Genomic DNA, 25,437 nt, shown 5'->3' with positions numbered 1-25,437 from the left:
CTTCCCCTCGAGATCTACAGGCCACCCTCGAGCTCAGGTCGTTGCCTTGTTCCCGCAAGGAAGCAGAAGTCTCTGCACTCAGGGTCAGAGAAGGAGTCCTGGCCAGGCCAGGCTTCTATGTCATGTTCAGCTTGGGAGGTGGGATGTAGTTTACATTTGCCCTGATGGTCAGGGCAAATCAAATGGGCCACCGTCCCACAGATTTGGGCGACGCTGCTGGCTCCTCCTTGGGTTGTGTCCTGCTTGTGTGTTGTGTGTGGAGAGGTTGGAAAATGCCTTAGGCAATTCCAGGGGATATCAAGCTACTTAGGTGAGGGGTGGATTCGTCTGGATCCTGGTGGAGAGAGGAAGGCAAGGCGAGTGGGAAATACACGTGAGAGTGTTGGCTAAGCCCACAGGCTTACTGTTGGGTGGATAGATGTTCGGTGGACATAGGGTTCCCGGAACTCTTTTGGGATATCTTCAGGAGCATTTGGAGTCCCGTGTAGGGAAGGAACACAGGTGCACATTCATGGACCATCCCAACCTTTTCCTCTCCTTTCTCAATGTGCTTCACGGCGGGTCCTTGTTCCACTGAATGGTGCCTTCACAGCACAGTATGGTGTCTTCTCACTGGGCCCGATTTGGAGCCGTTGGGATGTTTTGTCCCTGTGTGGCCTCCTTGCCCCTATGTTGAGGATGTTAAGGTGTTCCTTCGGACAGCCCAGCGTCATTGCTATGCCCAGTCGGCATAGCATTCCCTGAGGTTTGGAGCTCTTCCCGGAGGTCTTTGGGCCCAACCATGCAGAAAGAAGCGAGTTGGCTGCCAAGGAAATGCTACAGGTTTAAGGGCTGGAGTGAATGTGTGCTGCAGGGGTCATTTTGTCCTGCCGCCTTCTGGTGCTGCGAGCCTGTGATCTCCAGCATGCATGGCTTCAAGCCAGAGAAGTCATGCCGGTTCAAGGGTCCAGGATGTTGGAGGCGTTCCCTCATTGCACGGCTGTGGGTGACACGTTGGTTCTGGAGGACCAGGGTCTCATGGTTTCTCCAAGGTCTAGTCCTTGAAGGGAAGAAAGACAATGTGCAAGGTGGTACAATAAGATACCCAGTTGCTACAAGGGTTTGCCCCGCCACTTTGGGCATTGGAATGGCTCCCTTGCCATTAGCTTTGGTTGCGGTCCTAAGAAGTTCCTCTGGCTTGGCAGGAGACCAGGAAGTATGCCTGCTGGTGAGTCTCCCTTGATCAGTCCAGGGGTTCCTCAGGTGCCCTTTGTCACGGGTCCCTACGAGCCGCTTTTGATGGAGGTCGTCATATTCGGCCAAGGGCCCTTCCCTTGTGGAAGATCTCTCGCCTTGAGGGTGTGTCCACTGTGTGGAATCATAAGTGCCAAGGGCGTGTTTGTTGCCAAAGAGGGCACTTGCTCTTAGGCTGAGGGGGCCCAGTTGTCCTGAGGGTATCTCAGGGGATCAGGAAGACATCGTTTTGCTGTGATGCGGGGCAGATTGCTCAGGAGAGGAATTTCAGGGCCCGAGACCAGGGTGTTGTTGGCCGGCGGCGCTCTTTGTCCTGATGGCCGCATGCTCTGAAGGCGCCTGTGCCACGATGCTTTCACGTTTGGGTGCGTACACACAGGCAAGACGGACAGCAAATGAAATGTTGAGGAGAGATAGAACACACATCACTGGGTGGTATCGACCTGTCCCTCGCTGTGCCCGTGCACCCTCCTCAAGCCTGCGTGTGTTCTCTCACCCGAGCCAGGTGGAATGCCAGGGAAAGAATGCTAGCAGCAGCCTGGGGCCATCCGTATAATCCCTGATACCCGTTGAAAGGAGGACGGCGTGGCAAGGCGAGGCCAGGCGAAGGAGTCTCGGATGGGTCCTGGCGTGCATTCCATGAGGATCCTGCTTTAACCCTTGTTGCGGTAAGGGACACTTCTTTGCTTAACCTAAAGGTTTGGCGACGGGAACGTGTGCACCGGGGCTACACCCTCACCTTCTGGTAATTTCTCGGGGAACACGAGCTTTGATGCCCTGAGAACTGGCTGCATTTCCTGACCCATGGCTCGGCTCTGGCCACTTCTGTACGCTGATATGATTCAGCTCGCTGGCCGTCCCATGGTGGAATCTGCAACTTTGCATGTCCAACGTTTGAGCCCGTGTTTGGATCGATGATGACTCCCACAAATGCATTCCTTGGAAATCTGAACAAAATGAGTGAAAAATCCCTACCGTCTCCTCTTTGGAACTGAGGTCCAGCACGTGGCTCCCAAAAGGAAAGTAGGGAGAGGTTCACATTGCATTTGCGGCTGTGGGTGTCCACAGCCACGTTGTTCAAGTTGAGGGTTGTGGTCATCTCATGGGGAGAAGAGCCATTGGGAAAGGAGCCTGGGATGCCAATGCAGGTGGGAAGGCTTGGGACAGCTTGCCGTCTCTTTGTTCCTTGGTCTAGCCAGGACTGCTGTCCCCTGTCACGGTTCAGCATGCAGGTAGGAGAGGAAGCGTGCGCCATTGCTGGTTCTGCCACCTGCGCTTGTGTTCTACAGGCTGCCCCCACCTGCTGGTCATTGCCTTGTGGCCTCAAAGAAACAGAAGTCTGTAGGCTCAGAGTCAGAACAGGATTCCAGGCCTAGGCCAGGCTTCTTTGTCATGTTCTGCTTGGGAGACCATATGCAATTTAGGTTTCTCCTGATGAGGGGAGAAATCAAATGGGCCAGTGTTCCTGGGAGTTTAGGCAATCTGATGGCTCCTCCTCGGGTTGTGTCCTGCTTGTGTGTGCTGTGTGAAGGGGCTGGAAAATGCCTTAGTCAAGCTTGGTCACGGCAAGCTTCCTTGGTGAGGGGTGGCTCTGGCATCTTGCCGTGACACGTTGGGATCCCGGTGGAGAGAGAGTAAGGCAAGGCGAGTGAAAGAGACACGTGAGATGGCTGACTAAGCCCACAGGTTTATTGGTGGGTGGATAGATCGACAGTGGCCATGGGGTCCCCGGAACACATTTGGGATTCCCTCAGGAGCATCTGGAGGCACGTGTAGGGAGAGAATACGGGAGCACCTTTGTGGACTGTCCCGCCTCTTTCCTCTCCTTGGTCGATTTGCTTCATGGCGGGTCCTTGTCCAGCGAAAGGTTGCCTTCATGGCACAGTATGGTGTCTTCTCATGGGGGCCGATTTAGAGGCCTTGGGGTGTTTTGTCCCTGTCTGGCCACGTTCCCCCTGTGTTGAAGATGTGAAGGTGTTCCTGAGGACAGCCAAGCATCATTTGTATACCCGGCCCACATAGCGTTCCCTGAGGATTGGAGCTCTACTAGGAGGTCATTGGGCGCAACCATGCAGAAACAAGGGAGTCGGTTGCCAAGGAAAGGCTACAGTTTTAAGGGCAGGAGAGGATGTGTGGTGTGGGTGTCATTTTTCCTGCCACCCGCTGGTGCGTCGAGACTGTGGTATCCGCCGAGCCTGGCCACAGGCCAGACAAATCATACCGGTTCAAGTGTCTAGGCTGTTGTCTGGGTTCTCTCGTTGCATGGCTGTGGGTAACAAGTTGCTTGTAGAGTACCTGGGCCTCACGGTTTCCCCAATGTCACGTCACTGATGGGCCCAGAGTGTGAAAGTGCCAGACACCACTGCAAGTTACACCATTGTTGCAAGGGTTTCCCCGCCGCGTTGAGCATCGGAATGGTTCCCGTGCCATTAGCTTTGTGTGTGGGCTAAGGGTAGGTTGCCAGTCTTGGCAGCAGGCCAGGAAGTATGGCTACAGGTGAATCTCCATTATTCAGTCCAGGAGTTCCTCTGGTGCGATTTGTCACCGGTCCCTACAAGCTGCTTTTGTTGGAGGTCGTGACATTTGTCCAAGGGTCGTTCCCTTGTGGAAGATCTCAGGGACCACATTTCCCCTTGAGGCTGAGTCCATTGTGTGGAAGCGTATGCGCCAGGAGTGGTTTGGTTCCCCAGAGGGCAGTGGCTCTTACGCTGAGTAATCCCATTTCCCCTGAGGGTGTCTCAGCGTTTCAGGATGACATCCCTATGCTGTGTCGGTGGGGAGGCGGCTCAGGCGGGGAAGTTCAAGGCCCATACCAGGGGTTTGATGGACGGCCGTGCTCTTTGTGTTGATGCCCGTGCACTCTGAAGGCATCTGTGCCATGATGCATTCACGTTTGGCTGTGGACACACAGACATGATGGGCTGCAAATGAAATGTTGAGGGGAGATATAGCGCACATCGCAGCGCACTTCGCTGGGCGGTATCACCCTTTGCCTCTGTGCCCCCGTTCACTTTTCTCAAACATCCCTGTGTTCTGTCACACTGAGGCAGGTGGTGGAGTGCCCGGGAACAAACACCTGCAGCAGCATGGGGCCCTCTGTATAGTCCATGAAACCTGGCGAAGTGAGGACAGTGCGGCAAGTTGAGGCAAGTCGAGGCAAAAGAGTCTCAGAGTGATTTTGGCGTGAAGTACTTGAGGATCCTCGTAGGAACCTTGTGGTGGTGAGTGGAAATTCTTTGCAGAAACCTAGATGTTTGGCCACGGGGACTTGTGCCCTGAGACTACACCCTCACCTTCTTGGCTCCTCCAGTGGCACCCCAGATCCGATGCCATGATCCTTAGCTCCATTGGCAGCCCCGTGGGTCGGCTCTGGCCGCTCCTGACTGCTGACATGATTGAGATCGTTGGCTGCCCTGCGGTGGAGCCTGCAACTTTGAACGTGCAGCCTTTGAGCAGGTGGATTGATGATGACTCCCATAAATGCACTGCTTGGAACTCTGAACCAATGAATGGGTCTCAGGTTTCTCCGCGGTCATGTCACTGACAGTCCCGGGGGCGAAAATACAATGCGCCAGGGCAAGTTACCCAGTTGCTGCAAGGGTTTGCCCTGCCAGTTTGGGCATTGGAATATCTCCAATGCCAATAGCTTTCTGTACGACCCAAGGGCATCGCCTCTGGCTTGACAAGGTTCGTGGTAGAAACCTTGTGGGGGTAAACGGAACTTCTTTGAAGAAACCTAGATGTTTGGCCACGGGGACTTGTGCGGCGAGACTACCCCGTCACATTCCGGGCTCTTCCTGGGGAACCCGAGCTCCAATGCCCTGAGACTTGGGTGCACTTTCTGCCCCGTGGCTCGAGTCTGGCCGCTCCCTACTGCTGAGAGGTTTTAGCTTGCTGACAATCCGCGACTTTGCACGTCCAGCCTTTGAGCAGCTGCGTGGATCGATGATGACTCCCATAAATGCATTCCTTCAAAATCTAAACAAAATGAATGAGCAATACCTACCATCTTCTCATCCTAACTGAGGTCCAGCACGTGGCTCCCAAAGGAAAATTAGGGAGAGGTCCATGTCGCATTTGCTACTGTGGGCGTGTGCAGCAACATTGTTCAAGTTGAGGGTGGCGGGCTTCTCGTGCAGAAAGAGCCATGTGGAAAGGAGCCTGGGATGTCCATCTACATGGGAAGGCTAAGGACAACTTGATGTCTCTGGGCACCTGAGTCTAGCCAAAACTGCTATATCCTGCCGCGGTCTGTATGCAGGTATGAAAGGAAGCGTGAGCCACTGGTACTCCTCTGGCTTCCCCTCGAGATCTACAGGCCACCCTCGAGCTCAGGTCGTTGCCTTGTTCCCGCAAGGAAGCAGAAGTCTCTGCACTCAGGGTCAGAGAAGGAGTCCTGGCCAGGCCAGGCTTCTATGTCATGTTCAGCTTGGGAGGTGGGATGTAGTTTACATTTGCCCTGATGGTCAGGGCAAATCAAATGGGCCACCGTCCCACAGATTTGGGCGACGCTGCTGGCTCCTCCTTGGGTTGTGTCCTGCTTGTGTGTTGTGTGTGGAGAGGTTGGAAAATGCCTTAGGCAATTCCAGGGGATATCAAGCTACTTAGGTGAGGGGTGGATTCGTCTGGATCCTGGTGGAGAGAGGAAGGCAAGGCGAGTGGGAAATACACGTGAGAGTGTTGGCTAAGCCCACAGGCTTACTGTTGGGTGGATAGATGTTCGGTGGACATAGGGTTCCCGGAACTCTTTTGGGATATCTTCAGGAGCATTTGGAGTCCCGTGTAGGGAAGGAACACAGGTGCACATTCATGGACCATCCCAACCTTTTCCTCTCCTTTCTCAATGTGCTTCACGGCGGGTCCTTGTTCCACTGAATGGTGCCTTCACAGCACAGTATGGTGTCTTCTCACTGGGCCCGATTTGGAGCCGTTGGGATGTTTTGTCCCTGTGTGGCCTCCTTGCCCCTATGTTGAGGATGTTAAGGTGTTCCTTCGGACAGCCCAGCGTCATTGCTATGCCCAGTCGGCATAGCATTCCCTGAGGTTTGGAGCTCTTCCCGGAGGTCTTTGGGCCCAACCATGCAGAAAGAAGCGAGTTGGCTGCCAAGGAAATGCTACAGGTTTAAGGGCTGGAGTGAATGTGTGCTGCAGGGGTCATTTTGTCCTGCCGCCTTCTGGTGCTGCGAGCCTGTGATCTCCAGCATGCATGGCTTCAAGCCAGAGAAGTCATGCCGGTTCAAGGGTCCAGGATGTTGGAGGCGTTCCCTCATTGCACGGCTGTGGGTGACACGTTGGTTCTGGAGGACCAGGGTCTCATGGTTTCTCCAAGGTCTAGTCCTTGAAGGGAAGAAAGACAATGTGCAAGGTGGTACAATAAGATACCCAGTTGCTACAAGGGTTTGCCCCGCCACTTTGGGCATTGGAATGGCTCCCTTGCCATTAGCTTTGGTTGCGGTCCTAAGAAGTTCCTCTGGCTTGGCAGGAGACCAGGAAGTATGCCTGCTGGTGAGTCTCCCTTGATCAGTCCAGGGGTTCCTCAGGTGCCCTTTGTCACGGGTCCCTACGAGCCGCTTTTGATGGAGGTCGTCATATTCGGCCAAGGGCCCTTCCCTTGTGGAAGATCTCTCGCCTTGAGGGTGTGTCCACTGTGTGGAATCATAAGTGCCAAGGGCGTGTTTGTTGCCAAAGAGGGCACTTGCTCTTAGGCTGAGGGGGCCCAGTTGTCCTGAGGGTATCTCAGGGGATCAGGAAGACATCGTTTTGCTGTGATGCGGGGCAGATTGCTCAGGAGAGGAATTTCAGGGCCCGAGACCAGGGTGTTGTTGGCCGGCGGCGCTCTTTGTCCTGATGGCCGCATGCTCTGAAGGCGCCTGTGCCACGATGCTTTCACGTTTGGGTGCGTACACACAGGCAAGACGGACAGCAAATGAAATGTTGAGGAGAGATAGAACACACATCACTGGGTGGTATCGACCTGTCCCTCGCTGTGCCCGTGCACCCTCCTCAAGCCTGCGTGTGTTCTCTCACCCGAGCCAGGTGGAATGCCAGGGAAAGAATGCTAGCAGCAGCCTGGGGCCATCCGTATAATCCCTGATACCCGTTGAAAGGAGGACGGCGTGGCAAGGCGAGGCCAGGCGAAGGAGTCTCGGATGGGTCCTGGCGTGCATTCCATGAGGATCCTGCTTTAACCCTTGTTGCGGTAAGGGACACTTCTTTGCTTAACCTAAAGGTTTGGCGACGGGAACGTGTGCACCGGGGCTACACCCTCACCTTCTGGTAATTTCTCGGGGAACACGAGCTTTGATGCCCTGAGAACTGGCTGCATTTCCTGACCCATGGCTCGGCTCTGGCCACTTCTGTACGCTGATATGATTCAGCTCGCTGGCCGTCCCATGGTGGAATCTGCAACTTTGCATGTCCAACGTTTGAGCCCGTGTTTGGATCGATGATGACTCCCACAAATGCATTCCTTGGAAATCTGAACAAAATGAGTGAAAAATCCCTACCGTCTCCTCTTTGGAACTGAGGTCCAGCACGTGGCTCCCAAAAGGAAAGTAGGGAGAGGTTCACATTGCATTTGCGGCTGTGGGTGTCCACAGCCACGTTGTTCAAGTTGAGGGTTGTGGTCATCTCATGGGGAGAAGAGCCATTGGGAAAGGAGCCTGGGATGCCAATGCAGGTGGGAAGGCTTGGGACAGCTTGCCGTCTCTTTGTTCCTTGGTCTAGCCAGGACTGCTGTCCCCTGTCACGGTTCAGCTTGCAGGTAGGAGAGGAAGCGTGCGCCATTGCTGGTTCTGCCACCTGCGCTTGTGTTCTACAGGCTGCCCCCACCTGCTGGTCATTGCCTTGTGGCCTCAAAGAAACAGAAGTCTGTAGGCTCAGAGTCAGAACAGGATTCCAGGCCTAGGCCAGGCTTCTTTGTCATGTTCTGCTTGGGAGACCATATGCAACTTAGGTTTCTCCTGATGAGGGGAGAAATCAAATGGGCCAGTGTTCCTGGGAGTTTAGGCAATCTGATGGCTCCTCCTCGGGTTGTGTCCTGCTTGTGTGTGCTGTGTGAAGGGGCTGGAAAATGCCTTAGTCAAGCTTGGTCACGGCAAGCTTCCTTGGTGAGGGGTGGCTCTGGCATCTTGCCGTGACACGTTGGGATCCCGGTGGAGAGAGAGTAAGGCAAGGCGAGTGAAAGAGACACGTGAGATGGCTGACTAAGCCCACAGGTTTATTGGTGGGTGGATAGATCGACAGTGGCCATGGGGTCCCCGGAACACATTTGGGATTCCCTCAGGAGCATCTGGAGGCACGTGTAGGGAGAGAATACGGGAGCACCTTTGTGGACTGTCCCGCCTCTTTCCTCTCCTTGGTCGATTTGCTTCATGGCGGGTCCTTGTCCAGCGAAAGGTTGCCTTCATGGCACAGTATGGTGTCTTCTCATGGGGGCCGATTTAGAGGCCTTGGGGTGTTTTGTCCCTGTCTGGCCACGTTCCCCCTGTGTTGAAGATGTGAAGGTGTTCCTGAGGACAGCCAAGCATCATTTCTATACCCGGCCCACATAGCGTTCCCTGAGGATTGGAGCTCTACTAGGAGGTCATTGGGCGCAACCATGCAGAAACAAGGGAGTCGGTTGCCAAGGAAAGGCTACAGTTTTAAGGGCAGGAGAGGATGTGTGGTGTGGGTGTCATTTTTCCTGCCACCCGCTGGTGCGTCGAGACTGTGGTATCCGGCGAGCCTGGCCACAGGCCAGACAAATCATACCGGTTCAAGTGTCTAGGCTGTTGTCTGGGTTCTCTCGTTGCATGGCTGTGGGTAACAAGTTGCTTGTAGAGTACCTGGGCCTCACGGTTTCCCCAATGTCACGTCACTGATGGGCCCAGAGTGTGAAAGTGCCAGACACCACTGCAAGTTACACCATTGTTGCAAGGGTTTCCCCGCCGCGTTGAGCATCGGAATGGTTCCCGTGCCATTAGCTTTGTGTGTGGGCTAAGGGTAGGTTGCCAGTCTTGGCAGCAGGCCAGGAAGTATGGCTACAGGTGAATCTCCATTATTCAGTCCAGGAGTTCCTCTGGTGCGATTTGTCACCGGTCCCTACAAGCTGCTTTTGTTGGAGGTCGTGACATTTGTCCAAGGGTCGTTCCCTTGTGGAAGATCTCAGGGACCACATTTCCCCTTGAGGCTGAGTCCATTGTGTGGAAGCGTATGCGCCAGGAGTGGTTTGGTTCCCCAGAGGGCAGTGGCTCTTACGCTGAGTAATCCCATTTCCCCTGAGGGTGTCTCAGCGGTTCAGGATGACATCCCTATGCTGTGTCGGTGGGGAGGCGGCTCAGGCGGGGAAGTTCAAGGCCCATACCAGGGGTTTGATGGACGGCCGTGCTCTTTGTGTTGATGCCCGTGCACTCTGAAGGCATCTGTGCCATGATGCATTCACGTTTGGCTGTGGACACACAGACATGATGGGCTGCAAATGAAATGTTGAGGGGAGATATAGCGCACATCGCAGCGCACTTCGCTGGGCGGTATCACCCTTTGCCTCTGTGCCCCCGTTCACTTTTCGCAAACATCCCTGTGTTCTGTCACACTGAGGCAGGTGGTGGAGTGCCCGGGAACAAACACCTGCAGCAGCATGGGGCCCTCTGTATAGTCCATGAAACCTGGCGAAGTGAGGACAGTGCGGCAAGTTGAGGCAAGTCGAGGCAAAAGAGTCTCAGAGTGATTTTGGCGTGAAGTACTTGAGGATCCTCGTAGGAACCTTGTGGTGGTGAGTGGAAATTCTTTGCAGAAACCTAGATGTTTGGCCACGGGGACTTGTGCCCTGAGACTACACCCTCACCTTCTTGGCTCCTCCAGTGGCACCCCAGATCCGATGTCATGATCCTTAGCTCCATTGGCAGCCCCGTGGGTCGGCTCTGGCCGCTCCTGACTGCTGACATGATTGAGATCGTTGGCTGCCCTGCGGTGGAGCCTGCAACTTTGAACGTGCAGCCTTTGAGCAGGTGGATTGATGATGACTCCCATAAATGCACTGCTTGGAACTCTGAACCAATGAATGGGTCTCAGGTTTCTCCGCGGTCATGTCACTGACAGTCCCGGGGGCGAAAATACAATGCGCCAGGGCAAGTTACCCAGTTGCTGCAAGGGTTTGCCCTGCCAGTTTGGGCATTGGAATATCTCCAATGCCAATAGCTTTCTGTACGACCCAAGGGCATCGCCTCTGGCTTGACAAGGTTCGTGGTAGAAACCTTGTGGGGGTAAACGGAACTTCTTTGAAGAAACCTAGATGTTTGGCCACGGGGACTTGTGCGGCGAGACTACCCCGTCACATTCCGGGCTCTTCCTGGGGAACCCGAGCTCCAATGCCCTGAGACTTGGGTGCACTTTCTGCCCCGTGGCTCGAGTCTGGCCGCTCCCTACTGCTGAGAGGTTTTAGCTTGCTGACAATCCGCGACTTTGCACGTCCAGCCTTTGAGCAGCTGCGTGGATCGATGATGACTCCCATAAATGCATTCCTTCAAAATCTAAACAAAATGAATGAGCAATACCTACCATCTTCTCATCCTAACTGAGGTCCAGCACGTGGCTCCCAAAGGAAAATTAGGGAGAGGTCCATGTCGCATTTGCTACTGTGGGCGTGTGCAGCAACATTGTTCAAGTTGAGGGTGGCGGGCTTCTCGTGCAGAAAGAGCCATGTGGAAAGGAGCCTGGGATGTCCATCTACATGGGAAGGCTAAGGACAACTTGATGTCTCTGGGCACCTGAGTCTAGCCAAAACTGCTATATCCTGCCGCGGTCTGTATGCAGGTATGAAAGGAAGCGTGAGCCACTGGTACTCCTCTGGCTTCCCCTCGAGATCTACAGGCCACCCTCGAGCTCAGGTCGTTGCCTTGTTCCCGCAAGGAAGCAGAAGTCTCTGCACTCAGGGTCAGAGAAGGAGTCCTGGCCAGGCCAGGCTTCTATGTCATGTTCAGCTTGGGAGGTGGGATGTAGTTTACATTTGCCCTGATGGTCAGGGCAAATCAAATGGGCCACCGTCCCACAGATTTGGGCGACGCTGCTGGCTCCTCCTTGGGTTGTGTCCTGCTTGTGTGTTGTGTGTGGAGAGGTTGGAAAATGCCTTAGGCAATTCCAGGGGATATCAAGCTACTTAGGTGAGGGGTGGATTCGTCTGGATCCTGGTGGAGAGAGGAAGGCAAGGCGAGTGGGAAATACACGTGAGAGTGTTGGCTAAGCCCACAGGCTTACTGTTGGGTGGATAGATGTTCGGTGGACATAGGGTTCCCGGAACTCTTTTGGGATATCTTCAGGAGCATTTGGAGTCCCGTGTAGGGAAGGAACACAGGTGCACATTCATGGACCATCCCAACCTTTTCCTCTCCTTTCTCAATGTGCTTCACGGCGGGTCCTTGTTCCACTGAATGGTGCCTTCACAGCACAGTATGGTGTCTTCTCACTGGGCCCGATTTGGAGCCGTTGGGATGTTTTGTCCCTGTGTGGCCTCCTTGCCCCTATGTTGAGGATGTTAAGGTGTTCCTTCGGACAGCCCAGCGTCATTGCTATGCCCAGTCGGCATAGCATTCCCTGAGGTTTGGAGCTCTTCCCGGAGGTCTTTGGGCCCAACCATGCAGAAAGAAGCGAGTTGGCTGCCAAGGAAATGCTACAGGTTTAAGGGCTGGAGTGAATGTGTGCTGCAGGGGTCATTTTGTCCTGCCGCCTTCTGGTGCTGCGAGCCTGTGATCTCCAGCATGCATGGCTTCAAGCCAGAGAAGTCATGCCGGTTCAAGGGTCCAGGATGTTGGAGGCGTTCCCTCATTGCACGGCTGTGGGTGACACGTTGGTTCTGGAGGACCAGGGTCTCATGGTTTCTCCAAGGTCTAGTCCTTGAAGGGAAGAAAGACAATGTGCAAGGTGGTACAATAAGATACCCAGTTGCTACAAGGGTTTGCCCCGCCACTTTGGGCATTGGAATGGCTCCCTTGCCATTAGCTTTGGTTGCGGTCCTAAGAAGTTCCTCTGGCTTGGCAGGAGACCAGGAAGTATGCCTGCTGGTGAGTCTCCCTTGATCAGTCCAGGGGTTCCTCAGGTGCCCTTTGTCACGGGTCCCTACGAGCCGCTTTTGATGGAGGTCGTCATATTCGGCCAAGGGCCCTTCCCTTGTGGAAGATCTCTCGCCTTGAGGGTGTGTCCACTGTGTGGAATCATAAGTGCCAAGGGCGTGTTTGTTGCCAAAGAGGGCACTTGCTCTTAGGCTGAGGGGGCCCAGTTGTCCTGAGGGTATCTCAGGGGATCAGGAAGACATCGTTTTGCTGTGATGCGGGGCAGATTGCTCAGGAGAGGAATTTCAGGGCCCGAGACCAGGGTGTTGTTGGCCGGCGGCGCTCTTTGTCCTGATGGCCGCATGCTCTGAAGGCGCCTGTGCCACGATGCTTTCACGTTTGGGTGCGTACACACAGGCAAGACGGACAGCAAATGAAATGTTGAGGAGAGATAGAACACACATCACTGGGTGGTATCGACCTGTCCCTCGCTGTGCCCGTGCACCCTCCTCAAGCCTGCGTGTGTTCTCTCACCCGAGCCAGGTGGAATGCCAGGGAAAGAATGCTAGCAGCAGCCTGGGGCCATCCGTATAATCCCTGATACCCGTTGAAAGGAGGACGGCGTGGCAAGGCGAGGCCAGGCGAAGGAGTCTCGGATGGGTCCTGGCGTGCATTCCATGAGGATCCTGCTTTAACCCTTGTTGCGGTAAGGGACACTTCTTTGCTTAACCTAAAGGTTTGGCGACGGGAACGTGTGCACCGGGGCTACACCCTCACCTTCTGGTAATTTCTCGGGGAACACGAGCTTTGATGCCCTGAGAACTGGCTGCATTTCCTGACCCATGGCTCGGCTCTGGCCACTTCTGTACGCTGATATGATTCAGCTCGCTGGCCGTCCCATGGTGGAATCTGCAACTTTGCATGTCCAACGTTTGAGCCCGTGTTTGGATCGATGATGACTCCCACAAATGCATTCCTTGGAAATCTGAACAAAATGAGTGAAAAATCCCTACCGTCTCCTCTTTGGAACTGAGGTCCAGCACGTGGCTCCCAAAAGGAAAGTAGGGAGAGGTTCACATTGCATTTGCGGCTGTGGGTGTCCACAGCCACGTTGTTCAAGTTGAGGGTTGTGGTCATCTCATGGGGAGAAGAGCCATTGGGAAAGGAGCCTGGGATGCCAATGCAGGTGGGAAGGCTTGGGACAGCTTGCCGTCTCTTTGTTCCTTGGTCTAGCCAGGACTGCTGTCCCCTGTCACGGTTCAGCTTGCAGGTAGGAGAGGAAGCGTGCGCCATTGCTGGTTCTGCCACCTGCGCTTGTGTTCTACAGGCTGCCCCCACCTGCTGGTCATTGCCTTGTGGCCTCAAAGAAACAGAAGTCTGTAGGCTCAGAGTCAGAACAGGATTCCAGGCCTAGGCCAGGCTTCTTTGTCATGTTCTGCTTGGGAGACCATATGCAACTTAGGTTTCTCCTGATGAGGGGAGAAATCAAATGGGCCAGTGTTCCTGGGAGTTTAGGCAATCTGATGGCTCCTCCTCGGGTTGTGTCCTGCTTGTGTGTGCTGTGTGAAGGGGCTGGAAAATGCCTTAGTCAAGCTTGGTCACGGCAAGCTTCCTTGGTGAGGGGTGGCTCTGGCATCTTGCCGTGACACGTTGGGATCCCGGTGGAGAGAGAGTAAGGCAAGGCGAGTGAAAGAGACACGTGAGATGGCTGACTAAGCCCACAGGTTTATTGGTGGGTGGATAGATCGACAGTGGCCATGGGGTCCCCGGAACACATTTGGGATTCCCTCAGGAGCATCTGGAGGCACGTGTAGGGAGAGAATACGGGAGCACCTTTGTGGACTGTCCCGCCTCTTTCCTCTCCTTGGTCGATTTGCTTCATGGCGGGTCCTTGTCCAGCGAAAGGTTGCCTTCATGGCACAGTATGGTGTCTTCTCATGGGGGCCGATTTAGAGGCCTTGGGGTGTTTTGTCCCTGTCTGGCCACGTTCCCCCTGTGTTGAAGATGTGAAGGTGTTCCTGAGGACAGCCAAGCATCATTTCTATACCCGGCCCACATAGCGTTCCCTGAGGATTGGAGCTCTACTAGGAGGTCATTGGGCGCAACCATGCAGAAACAAGGGAGTCGGTTGCCAAGGAAAGGCTACAGTTTTAAGGGCAGGAGAGGATGTGTGGTGTGGGTGTCATTTTTCCTGCCACCCGCTGGTGCGTCGAGACTGTGGTATCCGGCGAGCCTGGCCACAGGCCAGACAAATCATACCGGTTCAAGTGTCTAGGCTGTTGTCTGGGTTCTCTCGTTGCATGGCTGTGGGTAACAAGTTGCTTGTAGAGTACCTGGGCCTCACGGTTTCCCCAATGTCACGTCACTGATGGGCCCAGAGTGTGAAAGTGCCAGACACCACTGCAAGTTACACCATTGTTGCAAGGGTTTCCCCGCCGCGTTGAGCATCGGAATGGTTCCCGTGCCATTAGCTTTGTGTGTGGGCTAAGGGTAGGTTGCCAGTCTTGGCAGCAGGCCAGGAAGTATGGCTACAGGTGAATCTCCATTATTCAGTCCAGGAGTTCCTCTGGTGCGATTTGTCACCGGTCCCTACAAGCTGCTTTTGTTGGAGGTCGTGACATTTGTCCAAGGGTCGTTCCCTTGTGGAAGATCTCAGGGACCACATTTCCCCTTGAGGCTGAGTCCATTGTGTGGAAGCGTATGCGCCAGGAGTGGTTTGGTTCCCCAGAGGGCAGTGGCTCTTACGCTGAGTAATCCCATTTCCCCTGAGGGTGTCTCAGCGGTTCAGGATGACATCCCTATGCTGTGTCGGTGGGGAGGCGGCTCAGGCGGGGAAGTTCAAGGCCCATACCAGGGGTTTGATGGACGGCCGTGCTCTTTGTGTTGATGCCCGTGCACTCTGAAGGCATCTGTGCCATGATGCATTCACGTTTGGCTGTGGACACACAGACATGATGGGCTGCAAATGAAATGTTGAGGGGAGATATAGCGCACATCGCAGCGCACTTCGCTGGGCGGTATCACCCTTTGCCTCTGTGCCCCCGTTCACTTTTCTCAAACATCCCTGTGTTCTGTCACACTGAGGCAGGTGGTGGAGTGCCCGGGAACAAACACCTGCAGCAGCATGGGGCCCTCTGTATAGTCCATGAAACCTGGCGAAGTGAGGACAGTGCGGCAAGTTGAGGCAAGTCGAGGCAAAAGAGTCTCAGAGTGATTTTGGCGTGAAGTACTTGAGGATCCTCGTAGGAACCTTGTGGTGGTGAGTGGAAATTCTTTGCAGAAACCTAGATGTTTGGCCACGGGGACTTGTGCCCTGAGACTACACCCTCACCTTCTTGGCTCCTCCAGTGGCACCCCAGATCCGATGCCATGATCCTTAGCTCCATTGGCAGCCCCGTGGGTCGGCTCTGGCCGCTCCTGACTGCTGACATGATTGAGATCGTTGGCTGCCCTGCGGTGGAGCCTGCAACTTTGAACGTGCAGCCTTTGAGCAGGTGGATTGATGATGACTCCCATAAATGCACTGCTTGGAACTCTGAACCAATGAATGGGTCTCAGGTTTCTCCGCGGTCATGTCACTGACAGTCCCGGGGGCGAAAATACAATGCGCCAGGGCAAGTTACCCAGTTGCTGCAAGGGTTTGCCCTGCCAGTTTGGGCATTGGAATATCTCCAATGCCAATAGCTTTCTGTACGACCCAAGGGCATCGCCTCTGGCTTGACAAGGTTCGTGGTAGAAACCTTGTGGGGGTAAACGGAACTTCTTTGAAGAAACCTAGATGTTTGGCCACGGGGACTTGTGCGGCGAGACTACCCCGTCACATTCCGGGCTCTTCCTGGGGAACCCGAGCTCCAATGCCCTGAGACTTGGGTGCACTTTCTGCCCCGTGGCTCGAGTCTGGCCGCTCCCTACTGCTGAGAGGTTTTAGCTTGCTGACAATCCGCGACTTTGCACGTCCAGCCTTTGAGCAGCTGCGTGGATCGATGATGACTCCCATAAATGCATTCCTTCAAAATCTAAACAAAATGAATGAGCAATACCTACCATCTTCTCATCCTAACTGAGGTCCAGCACGTGGCTCCCAAAGGAAAATTAGGGAGAGGTCCATGTCGCATTTGCTACTGTGGGCGTGTGCAGCAACATTGTTCAAGTTGAGGGTGGCGGGCTTCTCGTGCAGAAAGAGCCATGTGGAAAGGAGCCTGGGATGTCCATCTACATGGGAAGGCTAAGGACAACTTGATGTCTCTGGGCACCTGAGTCTAGCCAAAACTGCTATATCCTGCCGCGGTCTGTATGCAGGTATGAAAGGAAGCGTGAGCCACTGGTACTCCTCTGGCTTCCCCTCGAGATCTACAGGCCACCCTCGAGCTCAGGTCGTTGCCTTGTTCCCGCAAGGAAGCAGAAGTCTCTGCACTCAGGGTCAGAGAAGGAGTCCTGGCCAGGCCAGGCTTCTATGTCATGTTCAGCTTGGGAGGTGGGATGTAGTTTACATTTGCCCTGATGGTCAGGGCAAATCAAATGGGCCACCGTCCCACAGATTTGGGCGACGCTGCTGGCTCCTCCTTGGGTTGTGTCCTGCTTGTGTGTTGTGTGTGGAGAGGTTGGAAAATGCCTTAGGCAATTCCAGGGGATATCAAGCTACTTAGGTGAGGGGTGGATTCGTCTGGATCCTGGTGGAGAGAGGAAGGCAAGGCGAGTGGGAAATACACGTGAGAGTGTTGGCTAAGCCCACAGGCTTACTGTTGGGTGGATAGATGTTCGGTGGACATAGGGTTCCCGGAACTCTTTTGGGATATCTTCAGGAGCATTTGGAGTCCCGTGTAGGGAAGGAACACAGGTGCACATTCATGGACCATCCCAACCTTTTCCTCTCCTTTCTCAATGTGCTTCACGGCGGGTCCTTGTTCCACTGAATGGTGCCTTCACAGCACAGTATGGTGTCTTCTCACTGGGCCCGATTTGGAGCCGTTGGGATGTTTTGTCCCTGTGTGGCCTCCTTGCCCCTATGTTGAGGATGTTAAGGTGTTCCTTCGGACAGCCCAGCGTCATTGCTATGCCCAGTCGGCATAGCATTCCCTGAGGTTTGGAGCTCTTCCCGGAGGTCTTTGGGCCCAACCATGCAGAAAGAAGCGAGTTGGCTGCCAAGGAAATGCTACAGGTTTAAGGGCTGGAGTGAATGTGTGCTGCAGGGGTCATTTTGTCCTGCCGCCTTCTGGTGCTGCGAGCCTGTGATCTCCAGCATGCATGGCTTCAAGCCAGAGAAGTCATGCCGGTTCAAGGGTCCAGGATGTTGGAGGCGTTCCCTCATTGCACGGCTGTGGGTGACACGTTGGTTCTGGAGGACCAGGGTCTCATGGTTTCTCCAAGGTCTAGTCCTTGAAGGGAAGAAAGACAATGTGCAAGGTGGTACAATAAGATACCCAGTTGCTACAAGGGTTTGCCCCGCCACTTTGGGCATTGGAATGGCTCCCTTGCCATTAGCTTTGGTTGCGGTCCTAAGAAGTTCCTCTGGCTTGGCAGGAGACCAGGAAGTATGCCTGCTGGTGAGTCTCCCTTGATCAGTCCAGGGGTTCCTCAGGTGCCCTTTGTCACGGGTCCCTACGAGCCGCTTTTGATGGAGGTCGTCATATTCGGCCAAGGGCCCTTCCCTTGTGGAAGATCTCTCGCCTTGAGGGTGTGTCCACTGTGTGGAATCATAAGTGCCAAGGGCGTGTTTGTTGCCAAAGAGGGCACTTGCTCTTAGGCTGAGGGGGCCCAGTTGTCCTGAGGGTATCTCAGGGGATCAGGAAGACATCGTTTTGCTGTGATGCGGGGCAGATTGCTCAGGAGAGGAATTTCAGGGCCCGAGACCAGGGTGTTGTTGGCCGGCGGCGCTCTTTGTCCTGATGGCCGCATGCTCTGAAGGCGCCTGTGCCACGATGCTTTCACGTTTGGGTGCGTACACACAGGCAAGACGGACAGCAAATGAAATGTTGAGGAGAGATAGAACACACATCACTGGGTGGTATCGACCTGTCCCTCGCTGTGCCCGTGCACCCTCCTCAAGCCTGCGTGTGTTCTCTCACCCGAGCCAGGTGGAATGCCAGGGAAAGAATGCTAGCAGCAGCCTGGGGCCATCCGTATAATCCCTGATACCCGTTGAAAGGAGGACGGCGTGGCAAGGCGAGGCCAGGCGAAGGAGTCTCGGATGGGTCCTGGCGTGCATTCCATGAGGATCCTGCTTTAACCCTTGTTGCGGTAAGGGACACTTCTTTGCTTAACCTAAAGGTTTGGCGACGGGAACGTGTGCACCGGGGCTACACCCTCACCTTCTGGTAATTTCTCGGGGAACACGAGCTTTGATGCCCTGAGAACTGGCTGCATTTCCTGACCCATGGCTCGGCTCTGGCCACTTCTGTACGCTGATATGATTCAGCTCGCTGGCCGTCCCATGGTGGAATCTGCAACTTTGCATGTCCAACGTTTGAGCCCGTGTTTGGATCGATGATGACTCCCACAAATGCATTCCTTGGAAATCTGAACAAAATGAGTGAAAAATCCCTACCGTCTCCTCTTTGGAACTGAGGTCCAGCACGTGGCTCCCAAAAGGAAAGTAGGGAGAGGTTCACATTGCATTTGCGGCTGTGGGTGTCCACAGCCACGTTGTTCAAGTTGAGGGTTGTGGTCATCTCATGGGGAGAAGAGCCATTGGGAAAGGAGCCTGGGATGCCAATGCAGGTGGGAAGGCTTGGGACAGCTTGCCGTCTCTTTGTTCCTTGGTCTAGCCAGGACTGCTGTCCCCTGTCACGGTTCAGCTTGCAGGTAGGAGAGGAAGCGTGCGCCATTGCTGGTTCTGCCACCTGCGCTTGTGTTCTACAGGCTGCCCCCACCTGCTGGTCATTGCCTTGTGGCCTCAAAGAAACAGAAGTCTGTAGGCTCAGAGTCAGAACAGGATTCCAGGCCTAGGCCAGGCTTCTTTGTCATGTTCTGCTTGGGAGACCATATGCAACTTAGGTTTCTCCTGATGAGGGGAGAAATCAAATGGGCCAGTGTTCCTGGGAGTTTAGGCAATCTGATGGCTCCTCCTCGGGTTGTGTCCTGCTTGTGTGTGCTGTGTGAAGGGGCTGGAAAATGCCTTAGTCAAGCTTGGTCACGGCAAGCTTCCTTGGTGAGGGGTGGCTCTGGCATCTTGCCGTGACACGTTGGGATCCCGGTGGAGAGAGAGTAAGGCAAGGCGAGTGAAAGAGACACGTGAGATGGCTGACTAAGCCCACAGGTTTATTGGTGGGTGGATAGATCGACAGTGGCCATGGGGTCCCCGGAACACATTTGGGATTCCCTCAGGAGCATCTGGAGGCACGTGTAGGGAGAGAATACGGGAGCACCTTTGTGGACTGTCCCGCCTCTTTCCTCTCCTTGGTCGATTTGCTTCATGGCGGGTCCTTGTCCAGCGAAAGGTTGCCTTCATGGCACAGTATGGTGTCTTCTCATGGGGGCCGATTTAGAGGCCTTGGGGTGTTTTGTCCCTGTCTGGCCACGTTCCCCCTGTGTTGAAGATGTGAAGGTGTTCCTGAGGACAGCCAAGCATCATTTCTATACCCGGCCCACATAGCGTTCCCTGAGGATTGGAGCTCTACTAGGAGGTCATTGGGCGCAACCATGCAGAAACAAGGGAGTCGGTTGCCAAGGAAAGGCTACAGTTTTAAGGGCAGGAGAGGATGTGTGGTGTGGGTGTCATTTTTCCTGCCACCCGCTGGTGCGTCGAGACTGTGGTATCCGGCGAGCCTGGCCACAGGCCAGACAAATCATACCGGTTCAAGTGTCTAGGCTGTTGTCTGGGTTCTCTCGTTGCATGGCTGTGGGTAACAAGTTGCTTGTAGAGTACCTGGGCCTCACGGTTTCCCCAATGTCACGTCACTGATGGGCCCAGAGTGTGAAAGTGCCAGACACCACTGCAAGTTACACCATTGTTGCAAGGGTTTCCCCGCCGCGTTGAGCATCGGAATGGTTCCCGTGCCATTAGCTTTGTGTGTGGGCTAAGGGTAGGTTGCCAGTCTTGGCAGCAGGCCAGGAAGTATGGCTACAGGTGAATCTCCATTATTCAGTCCAGGAGTTCCTCTGGTGCGATTTGTCACCGGTCCCTACAAGCTGCTTTTGTTGGAGGTCGTGACATTTGTCCAAGGGTCGTTCCCTTGTGGAAGATCTCAGGGACCACATTTCCCCTTGAGGCTGAGTCCATTGTGTGGAAGCGTATGCGCCAGGAGTGGTTTGGTTCCCCAGAGGGCAGTGGCTCTTACGCTGAGTAATCCCATTTCCCCTGAGGGTGTCTCAGCGGTTCAGGATGACATCCCTATGCTGTGTCGGTGGGGAGGCGGCTCAGGCGGGGAAGTTCAAGGCCCATACCAGGGGTTTGATGGACGGCCGTGCTCTTTGTGTTGATGCCCGTGCACTCTGAAGGCATCTGTGCCATGATGCATTCACGTTTGGCTGTGGACACACAGACATGATGGGCTGCAAATGAAATGTTGAGGGGAGATATAGCGCACATCGCAGCGCACTTCGCTGGGCGGTATCACCCTTTGCCTCTGTGCCCCCGTTCACTTTTCTCAAACATCCCTGTGTTCTGTCACACTGAGGCAGGTGGTGGAGTGCCCGGGAACAAACACCTGCAGCAGCATGGGGCCCTCTGTATAGTCCATGAAACCTGGCGAAGTGAGGACAGTGCGGCAAGTTGAGGCAAGTCGAGGCAAAAGAGTCTCAGAGTGATTTTGGCGTGAAGTACTTGAGGATCCTCGTAGGAACCTTGTGGTGGTGAGTGGAAATTCTTTGCAGAAACCTAGATGTTTGGCCACGGGGACTTGTGCCCTGAGACTACACCCTCACCTTCTTGGCTCCTCCAGTGGCACCCCAGATCCGATGCCATGATCCTTAGCTCCATTGGCAGCCCCGTGGGTCGGCTCTGGCCGCTCCTGACTGCTGACATGATTGAGATCGTTGGCTGCCCTGCGGTGGAGCCTGCAACTTTGAACGTGCAGCCTTTGAGCAGGTGGATTGATGATGACTCCCATAAATGCACTGCTTGGAACTCTGAACCAATGAATGGGTCTCAGGTTTCTCCGCGGTCATGTCACTGACAGTCCCGGGGGCGAAAATACAATGCGCCAGGGCAAGTTACCCAGTTGCTGCAAGGGTTTGCCCTGCCAGTTTGGGCATTGGAATATCTCCAATGCCAATAGCTTTCTGTACGACCCAAGGGCATCGCCTCTGGCTTGACAAGGTTCGTGGTAGAAACCTTGTGGGGGTAAACGGAACTTCTTTGAAGAAACCTAGATGTTTGGCCACGGGGACTTGTGCGGCGAGACTACCCCGTCACATTCCGGGCTCTTCCTGGGGAACCCGAGCTCCAATGCCCTGAGACTTGGGTGCACTTTCTGCCCCGTGGCTCGAGTCTGGCCGCTCCCTACTGCTGAGAGGTTTTAGCTTGCTGACAATCCGCGACTTTGCACGTCCAGCCTTTGAGCAGCTGCGTGGATCGATGATGACTCCCATAAATGCATTCCTTCAAAATCTAAACAAAATGAATGAGCAATACCTACCATCTTCTCATCCTAACTGAGGTCCAGCACGTGGCTCCCAAAGGAAAATTAGGGAGAGGTCCATGTCGCATTTGCTACTGTGGGCGTGTGCAGCAACATTGTTCAAGTTGAGGGTGGCGGGCTTCTCGTGCAGAAAGAGCCATGTGGAAAGGAGCCTGGGATGTCCATCTACATGGGAAGGCTAAGGACAACTTGATGTCTCTGGGCACCTGAGTCTAGCCAAAACTGCTATATCCTGCCGCGGTCTGTATGCAGGTATGAAAGGAAGCGTGAGCCACTGGTACTCCTCTGGCTTCCCCTCGAGATCTACAGGCCACCCTCGAGCTCAGGTCGTTGCCTTGTTCCCGCAAGGAAGCAGAAGTCTCTGCACTCAGGGTCAGAGAAGGAGTCCTGGCCAGGCCAGGCTTCTATGTCATGTTCAGCTTGGGAGGTGGGATGTAGTTTACATTTGCCCTGATGGTCAGGGCAAATCAAATGGGCCACCGTCCCACAGATTTGGGCGACGCTGCTGGCTCCTCCTTGGGTTGTGTCCTGCTTGTGTGTTGTGTGTGGAGAGGTTGGAAAATGCCTTAGGCAATTCCAGGGGATATCAAGCTACTTAGGTGAGGGGTGGATTCGTCTGGATCCTGGTGGAGAGAGGAAGGCAAGGCGAGTGGGAAATACACGTGAGAGTGTTGGCTAAGCCCACAGGCTTACTGTTGGGTGGATAGATGTTCGGTGGACATAGGGTTCCCGGAACTCTTTTGGGATATCTTCAGGAGCATTTGGAGTCCCGTGTAGGGAAGGAACACAGGTGCACATTCATGGACCATCCCAACCTTTTCCTCTCCTTTCTCAATGTGCTTCACGGCGGGTCCTTGTTCCACTGAATGGTGCCTTCACAGCACAGTATGGTGTCTTCTCACTGGGCCCCGATTTGGAGCCGGTTGGGATGTTTTGTCCCTGTGTGGCCCTCCTTGCCCCTATGTTGAGGATGTTAAGGTGTTCCTTCGGGACAGCCCAGCGTCATTGCTATGCCCAGTCGGCATAGCATTCCCTGAGGTTTGGAGCTCTTCCCGGAGTGTCTTTGGGCCCAACCATGCAGAAAAGAAGCGAGTTGGCTGCCAAGGAAATGCTACAGGTTTAAGGGCTGGAGTGAATGTGTGCTGCAGGGGTCATTTTGTCCTGCCGCCTTCTGGTGCTGCGAGCCTGTGATCTCCAGCATGCATGGCTTCAAGCCAGAGAAGTCATGCCGGTTCAAGGGTCCAGGATGTTGGAGGCGTTCCCTCATTGCACGGCTGTGGGTGACACGTTGGTTCTGGAGGACCAGGGTCTCATGGTTTCTCCAAGGTCTAGTCCTTGAAGGGAAGAAAGACAATGTGCAAGGTGGTACAATAAGATACCCCAGTTGCTGCAAGGGTTTGCCCCGCCACTTTGGGCATTGACCCTTGCCATTAGCTTTGGTTGCGGTCCTAAGAAGTTCCTCTGGCTTGGCAGGAGACCAGGAAGTATGCCTGCTGGTGAGTCTCCCTTGATCAGTCCAGGGGTTCCTCAGGTGCCCTTTGTCACGGGTCCCTACGAGCCGCTTTTGATGGAGGTCGTCATATTCGGCCAAGGGCCCTTCCCTTGTGGAAGATCTCTCGCCTTGAGGGTGTGTCCACTGTGTGGAATCATAAGTGCCAAGGGCGTGTTTGTTGCCAAAGAGGGCACTTGCTCTTAGGCTGAGGGGGCCCAGTTGTCCTGAGGGTATCTCAGGGGATCAGGAAGACATCGTTTTGCTGTGATGCGGGGCAGATTGCTCAGGAGAGGAATTTCAGGGCCCGAGACCAGGGTGTTGTTGGCCGGCGGCGCTCTTTGTCCTGATGGCCGCATGCTCTGAAGGCGCCTGTGCCACGATGCTTTCACGTTTGGGTGCGTACACACAGGCAAGACGGACAGCAAATGAAATGTTGAGGAGAGATAGAACACACATCACTGGGTGGTATCGACCTGTCCCTCGCTGTGCCCGTGCACCCTCCTCAAGCCTGCGTGTGTTCTCTCACCCGAGCCAGGTGGAATGCCAGGGAAAGAATGCTAGCAGCAGCCTGGGGCCATCCGTATAATCCCTGATACCCGTTGAAAGGAGGACGGCGTGGCAAGGCGAGGCCAGGCGAAGGAGTCTCGGATGGGTCCTGGCGTGCATTCCATGAGGATCCTGCTTTAACCCTTGTTGCGGTAAGGGACACTTCTTTGCTTAACCTAAAGGTTTGGCGACGGGAACGTGTGCACCGGGGCTACACCCTCACCTTCTGGTAATTTCTCGGGGAACACGAGCTTTGATGCCCTGAGAACTGGCTGCATTTCCTGACCCATGGCTCGGCTCTGGCCACTTCTGTACGCTGATATGATTCAGCTCGCTGGCCGTCCCATGGTGGAATCTGCAACTTTGCATGTCCAACGTTTGAGCCCGTGTTTGGATCGATGATGACTCCCACAAATGCATTCCTTGGAAATCTGAACAAAATGAGTGAAAAATCCCTACCGTCTCCTCTTTGGAACTGAGGTCCAGCACGTGGCTCCCAAAAGGAAAGTAGGGAGAGGTTCACATTGCATTTGCGGCTGTGGGTGTCCACAGCCACGTTGTTCAAGTTGAGGGTTGTGGTCATCTCATGGGGAGAAGAGCCATTGGGAAAGGAGCCTGGGATGCCAATGCAGGTGGGAAGGCTTGGGACAGCTTGCCGTCTCTTTGTTCCTTGGTCTAGCCAGGACTGCTGTCCCCTGTCACGGTTCAGCATGCAGGTAGGAGAGGAAGCGTGCGCCATTGCTGGTTCTGCCACCTGCGCTTGTGTTCTACAGGCTGCCCCCACCTGCTGGTCATTGCCTTGTGTCCTCAAAGAAACAGAAGTCTGTAGGCTCAGGGTCAGAACAGGATTCCAGGCCTAGGCCAGGCTTCTTTGTCATGTTCTGCTTGGGAGACCATATGCAATTTAGGTTTCTCCTGATGAGGGGAGAAATCAAATGGGCCAGTGTTCCTGGGAGTTTAGGCAATCTGATGGCTCCTCCTCGGGTTGTGTCCTGCTTGTGTGTGCTGTGTGAAGGGGCTGGAAAATGCCTTAGTCAAGCTTGGTCACGGCAAGCTTCCTTGGTGAGGGGTGGCTCTGGCATCTTGCCGTGACACGTTGGGATCCCGGTGGAGAGAGAGTAAGGCAAGGCGAGTGAAAGAGACACGTGAGATGGCTGACTAAGCCCACAGGTTTATTGGTGGGTGGATAGATCGACAGTGGCCATGGGGTCCCCGGAACACATTTGGGATTCCCTCAGGAGCATCTGGAGGCACGTGTAGGGAGAGAATACGGGAGCACCTTTGTGGACTGTCCGGCCTCTTTCCCCTCCTTGGTCGATTTGCTTCATGGCGGGTCCTTGTCCAGCGAAAGGTTGCCTTCATGGCACAGTATGGTGTCTTCTCATGGGGGCCGATTTAGAGGCCTTGGGGTGTTTTGTCCCTGTCTGGCCACGTTCCCCCTGTGTTGAAGATGTGAAGGTGTTCCTGAGGACAGCCAAGCATCATTTCTATACCCGGCCCACATAGCGTTCCCTGAGGATTGGAGCTCTACTAGGAGGTCATTGGGCGCAACCATGCAGAAACA

At 54.6% G+C, this 25,437-nt stretch overlaps 13 non-coding genes across 13 annotated transcripts; all 13 read left to right on the top strand.

Annotated features, from left to right (window-relative positions):
• Window positions 1–2,141: 2,141 nt before the first annotated feature.
• LOC137758105 (small nucleolar RNA SNORD116) lies at window positions 2,142–2,233 on the top strand. The gene has a single exon (XR_011072776.1). It is a non-coding gene; the product is annotated as a small nucleolar RNA SNORD116 (small nucleolar RNA).
• Window positions 2,234–4,691: 2,458 nt separating this feature from the next.
• LOC137758086 (small nucleolar RNA SNORD116) lies at window positions 4,692–4,783 on the top strand. The gene has a single exon (XR_011072757.1). It is a non-coding gene; the product is annotated as a small nucleolar RNA SNORD116 (small nucleolar RNA).
• A 389-nt stretch (window positions 4,784–5,172) lies between these two features.
• LOC137758133 (small nucleolar RNA SNORD116) lies at window positions 5,173–5,264 on the top strand. The gene has a single exon (XR_011072802.1). It is a non-coding gene; the product is annotated as a small nucleolar RNA SNORD116 (small nucleolar RNA).
• A 2,408-nt stretch (window positions 5,265–7,672) lies between these two features.
• On the top strand, window positions 7,673–7,764 carry LOC137758094 (small nucleolar RNA SNORD116). The gene has a single exon (XR_011072765.1). It is a non-coding gene; the product is annotated as a small nucleolar RNA SNORD116 (small nucleolar RNA).
• A 2,458-nt stretch (window positions 7,765–10,222) lies between these two features.
• On the top strand, window positions 10,223–10,314 carry LOC137758085 (small nucleolar RNA SNORD116). The gene has a single exon (XR_011072756.1). It is a non-coding gene; the product is annotated as a small nucleolar RNA SNORD116 (small nucleolar RNA).
• Window positions 10,315–10,703: 389 nt separating this feature from the next.
• Window positions 10,704–10,795, top strand: LOC137758132 (small nucleolar RNA SNORD116). Its single transcript, XR_011072801.1, has one exon. It is a non-coding gene; the product is annotated as a small nucleolar RNA SNORD116 (small nucleolar RNA).
• Window positions 10,796–13,203: 2,408 nt separating this feature from the next.
• Window positions 13,204–13,295, top strand: LOC137758082 (small nucleolar RNA SNORD116). Its single transcript, XR_011072754.1, has one exon. It is a non-coding gene; the product is annotated as a small nucleolar RNA SNORD116 (small nucleolar RNA).
• Window positions 13,296–15,753: 2,458 nt separating this feature from the next.
• LOC137758084 (small nucleolar RNA SNORD116) lies at window positions 15,754–15,845 on the top strand. The gene has a single exon (XR_011072755.1). It is a non-coding gene; the product is annotated as a small nucleolar RNA SNORD116 (small nucleolar RNA).
• A 389-nt stretch (window positions 15,846–16,234) lies between these two features.
• On the top strand, window positions 16,235–16,326 carry LOC137758131 (small nucleolar RNA SNORD116). The gene has a single exon (XR_011072800.1). It is a non-coding gene; the product is annotated as a small nucleolar RNA SNORD116 (small nucleolar RNA).
• A 2,408-nt stretch (window positions 16,327–18,734) lies between these two features.
• On the top strand, window positions 18,735–18,826 carry LOC137758148 (small nucleolar RNA SNORD116). Its single transcript, XR_011072817.1, has one exon. It is a non-coding gene; the product is annotated as a small nucleolar RNA SNORD116 (small nucleolar RNA).
• A 2,458-nt stretch (window positions 18,827–21,284) lies between these two features.
• On the top strand, window positions 21,285–21,376 carry LOC137758081 (small nucleolar RNA SNORD116). The gene has a single exon (XR_011072753.1). It is a non-coding gene; the product is annotated as a small nucleolar RNA SNORD116 (small nucleolar RNA).
• Window positions 21,377–21,765: 389 nt separating this feature from the next.
• On the top strand, window positions 21,766–21,857 carry LOC137758130 (small nucleolar RNA SNORD116). The gene has a single exon (XR_011072799.1). It is a non-coding gene; the product is annotated as a small nucleolar RNA SNORD116 (small nucleolar RNA).
• Window positions 21,858–24,265: 2,408 nt separating this feature from the next.
• LOC137758137 (small nucleolar RNA SNORD116) lies at window positions 24,266–24,357 on the top strand. Its single transcript, XR_011072806.1, has one exon. It is a non-coding gene; the product is annotated as a small nucleolar RNA SNORD116 (small nucleolar RNA).
• The last annotated feature ends 1,080 nt before the right edge of the window (window positions 24,358–25,437 follow it).

Source organism: Eschrichtius robustus, unplaced genomic scaffold, assembly GCF_028021215.1.
Source record: "Eschrichtius robustus isolate mEscRob2 unplaced genomic scaffold, mEscRob2.pri scaffold_661, whole genome shotgun sequence".
In the NCBI taxonomy this organism is placed as follows: domain Eukaryota; kingdom Metazoa; phylum Chordata; class Mammalia; order Artiodactyla; family Eschrichtiidae; genus Eschrichtius; species Eschrichtius robustus.
The sequence above is the reverse complement of the archived record's forward strand: the minus strand, read 5'-3'. Positions and strand labels throughout refer to the sequence as shown.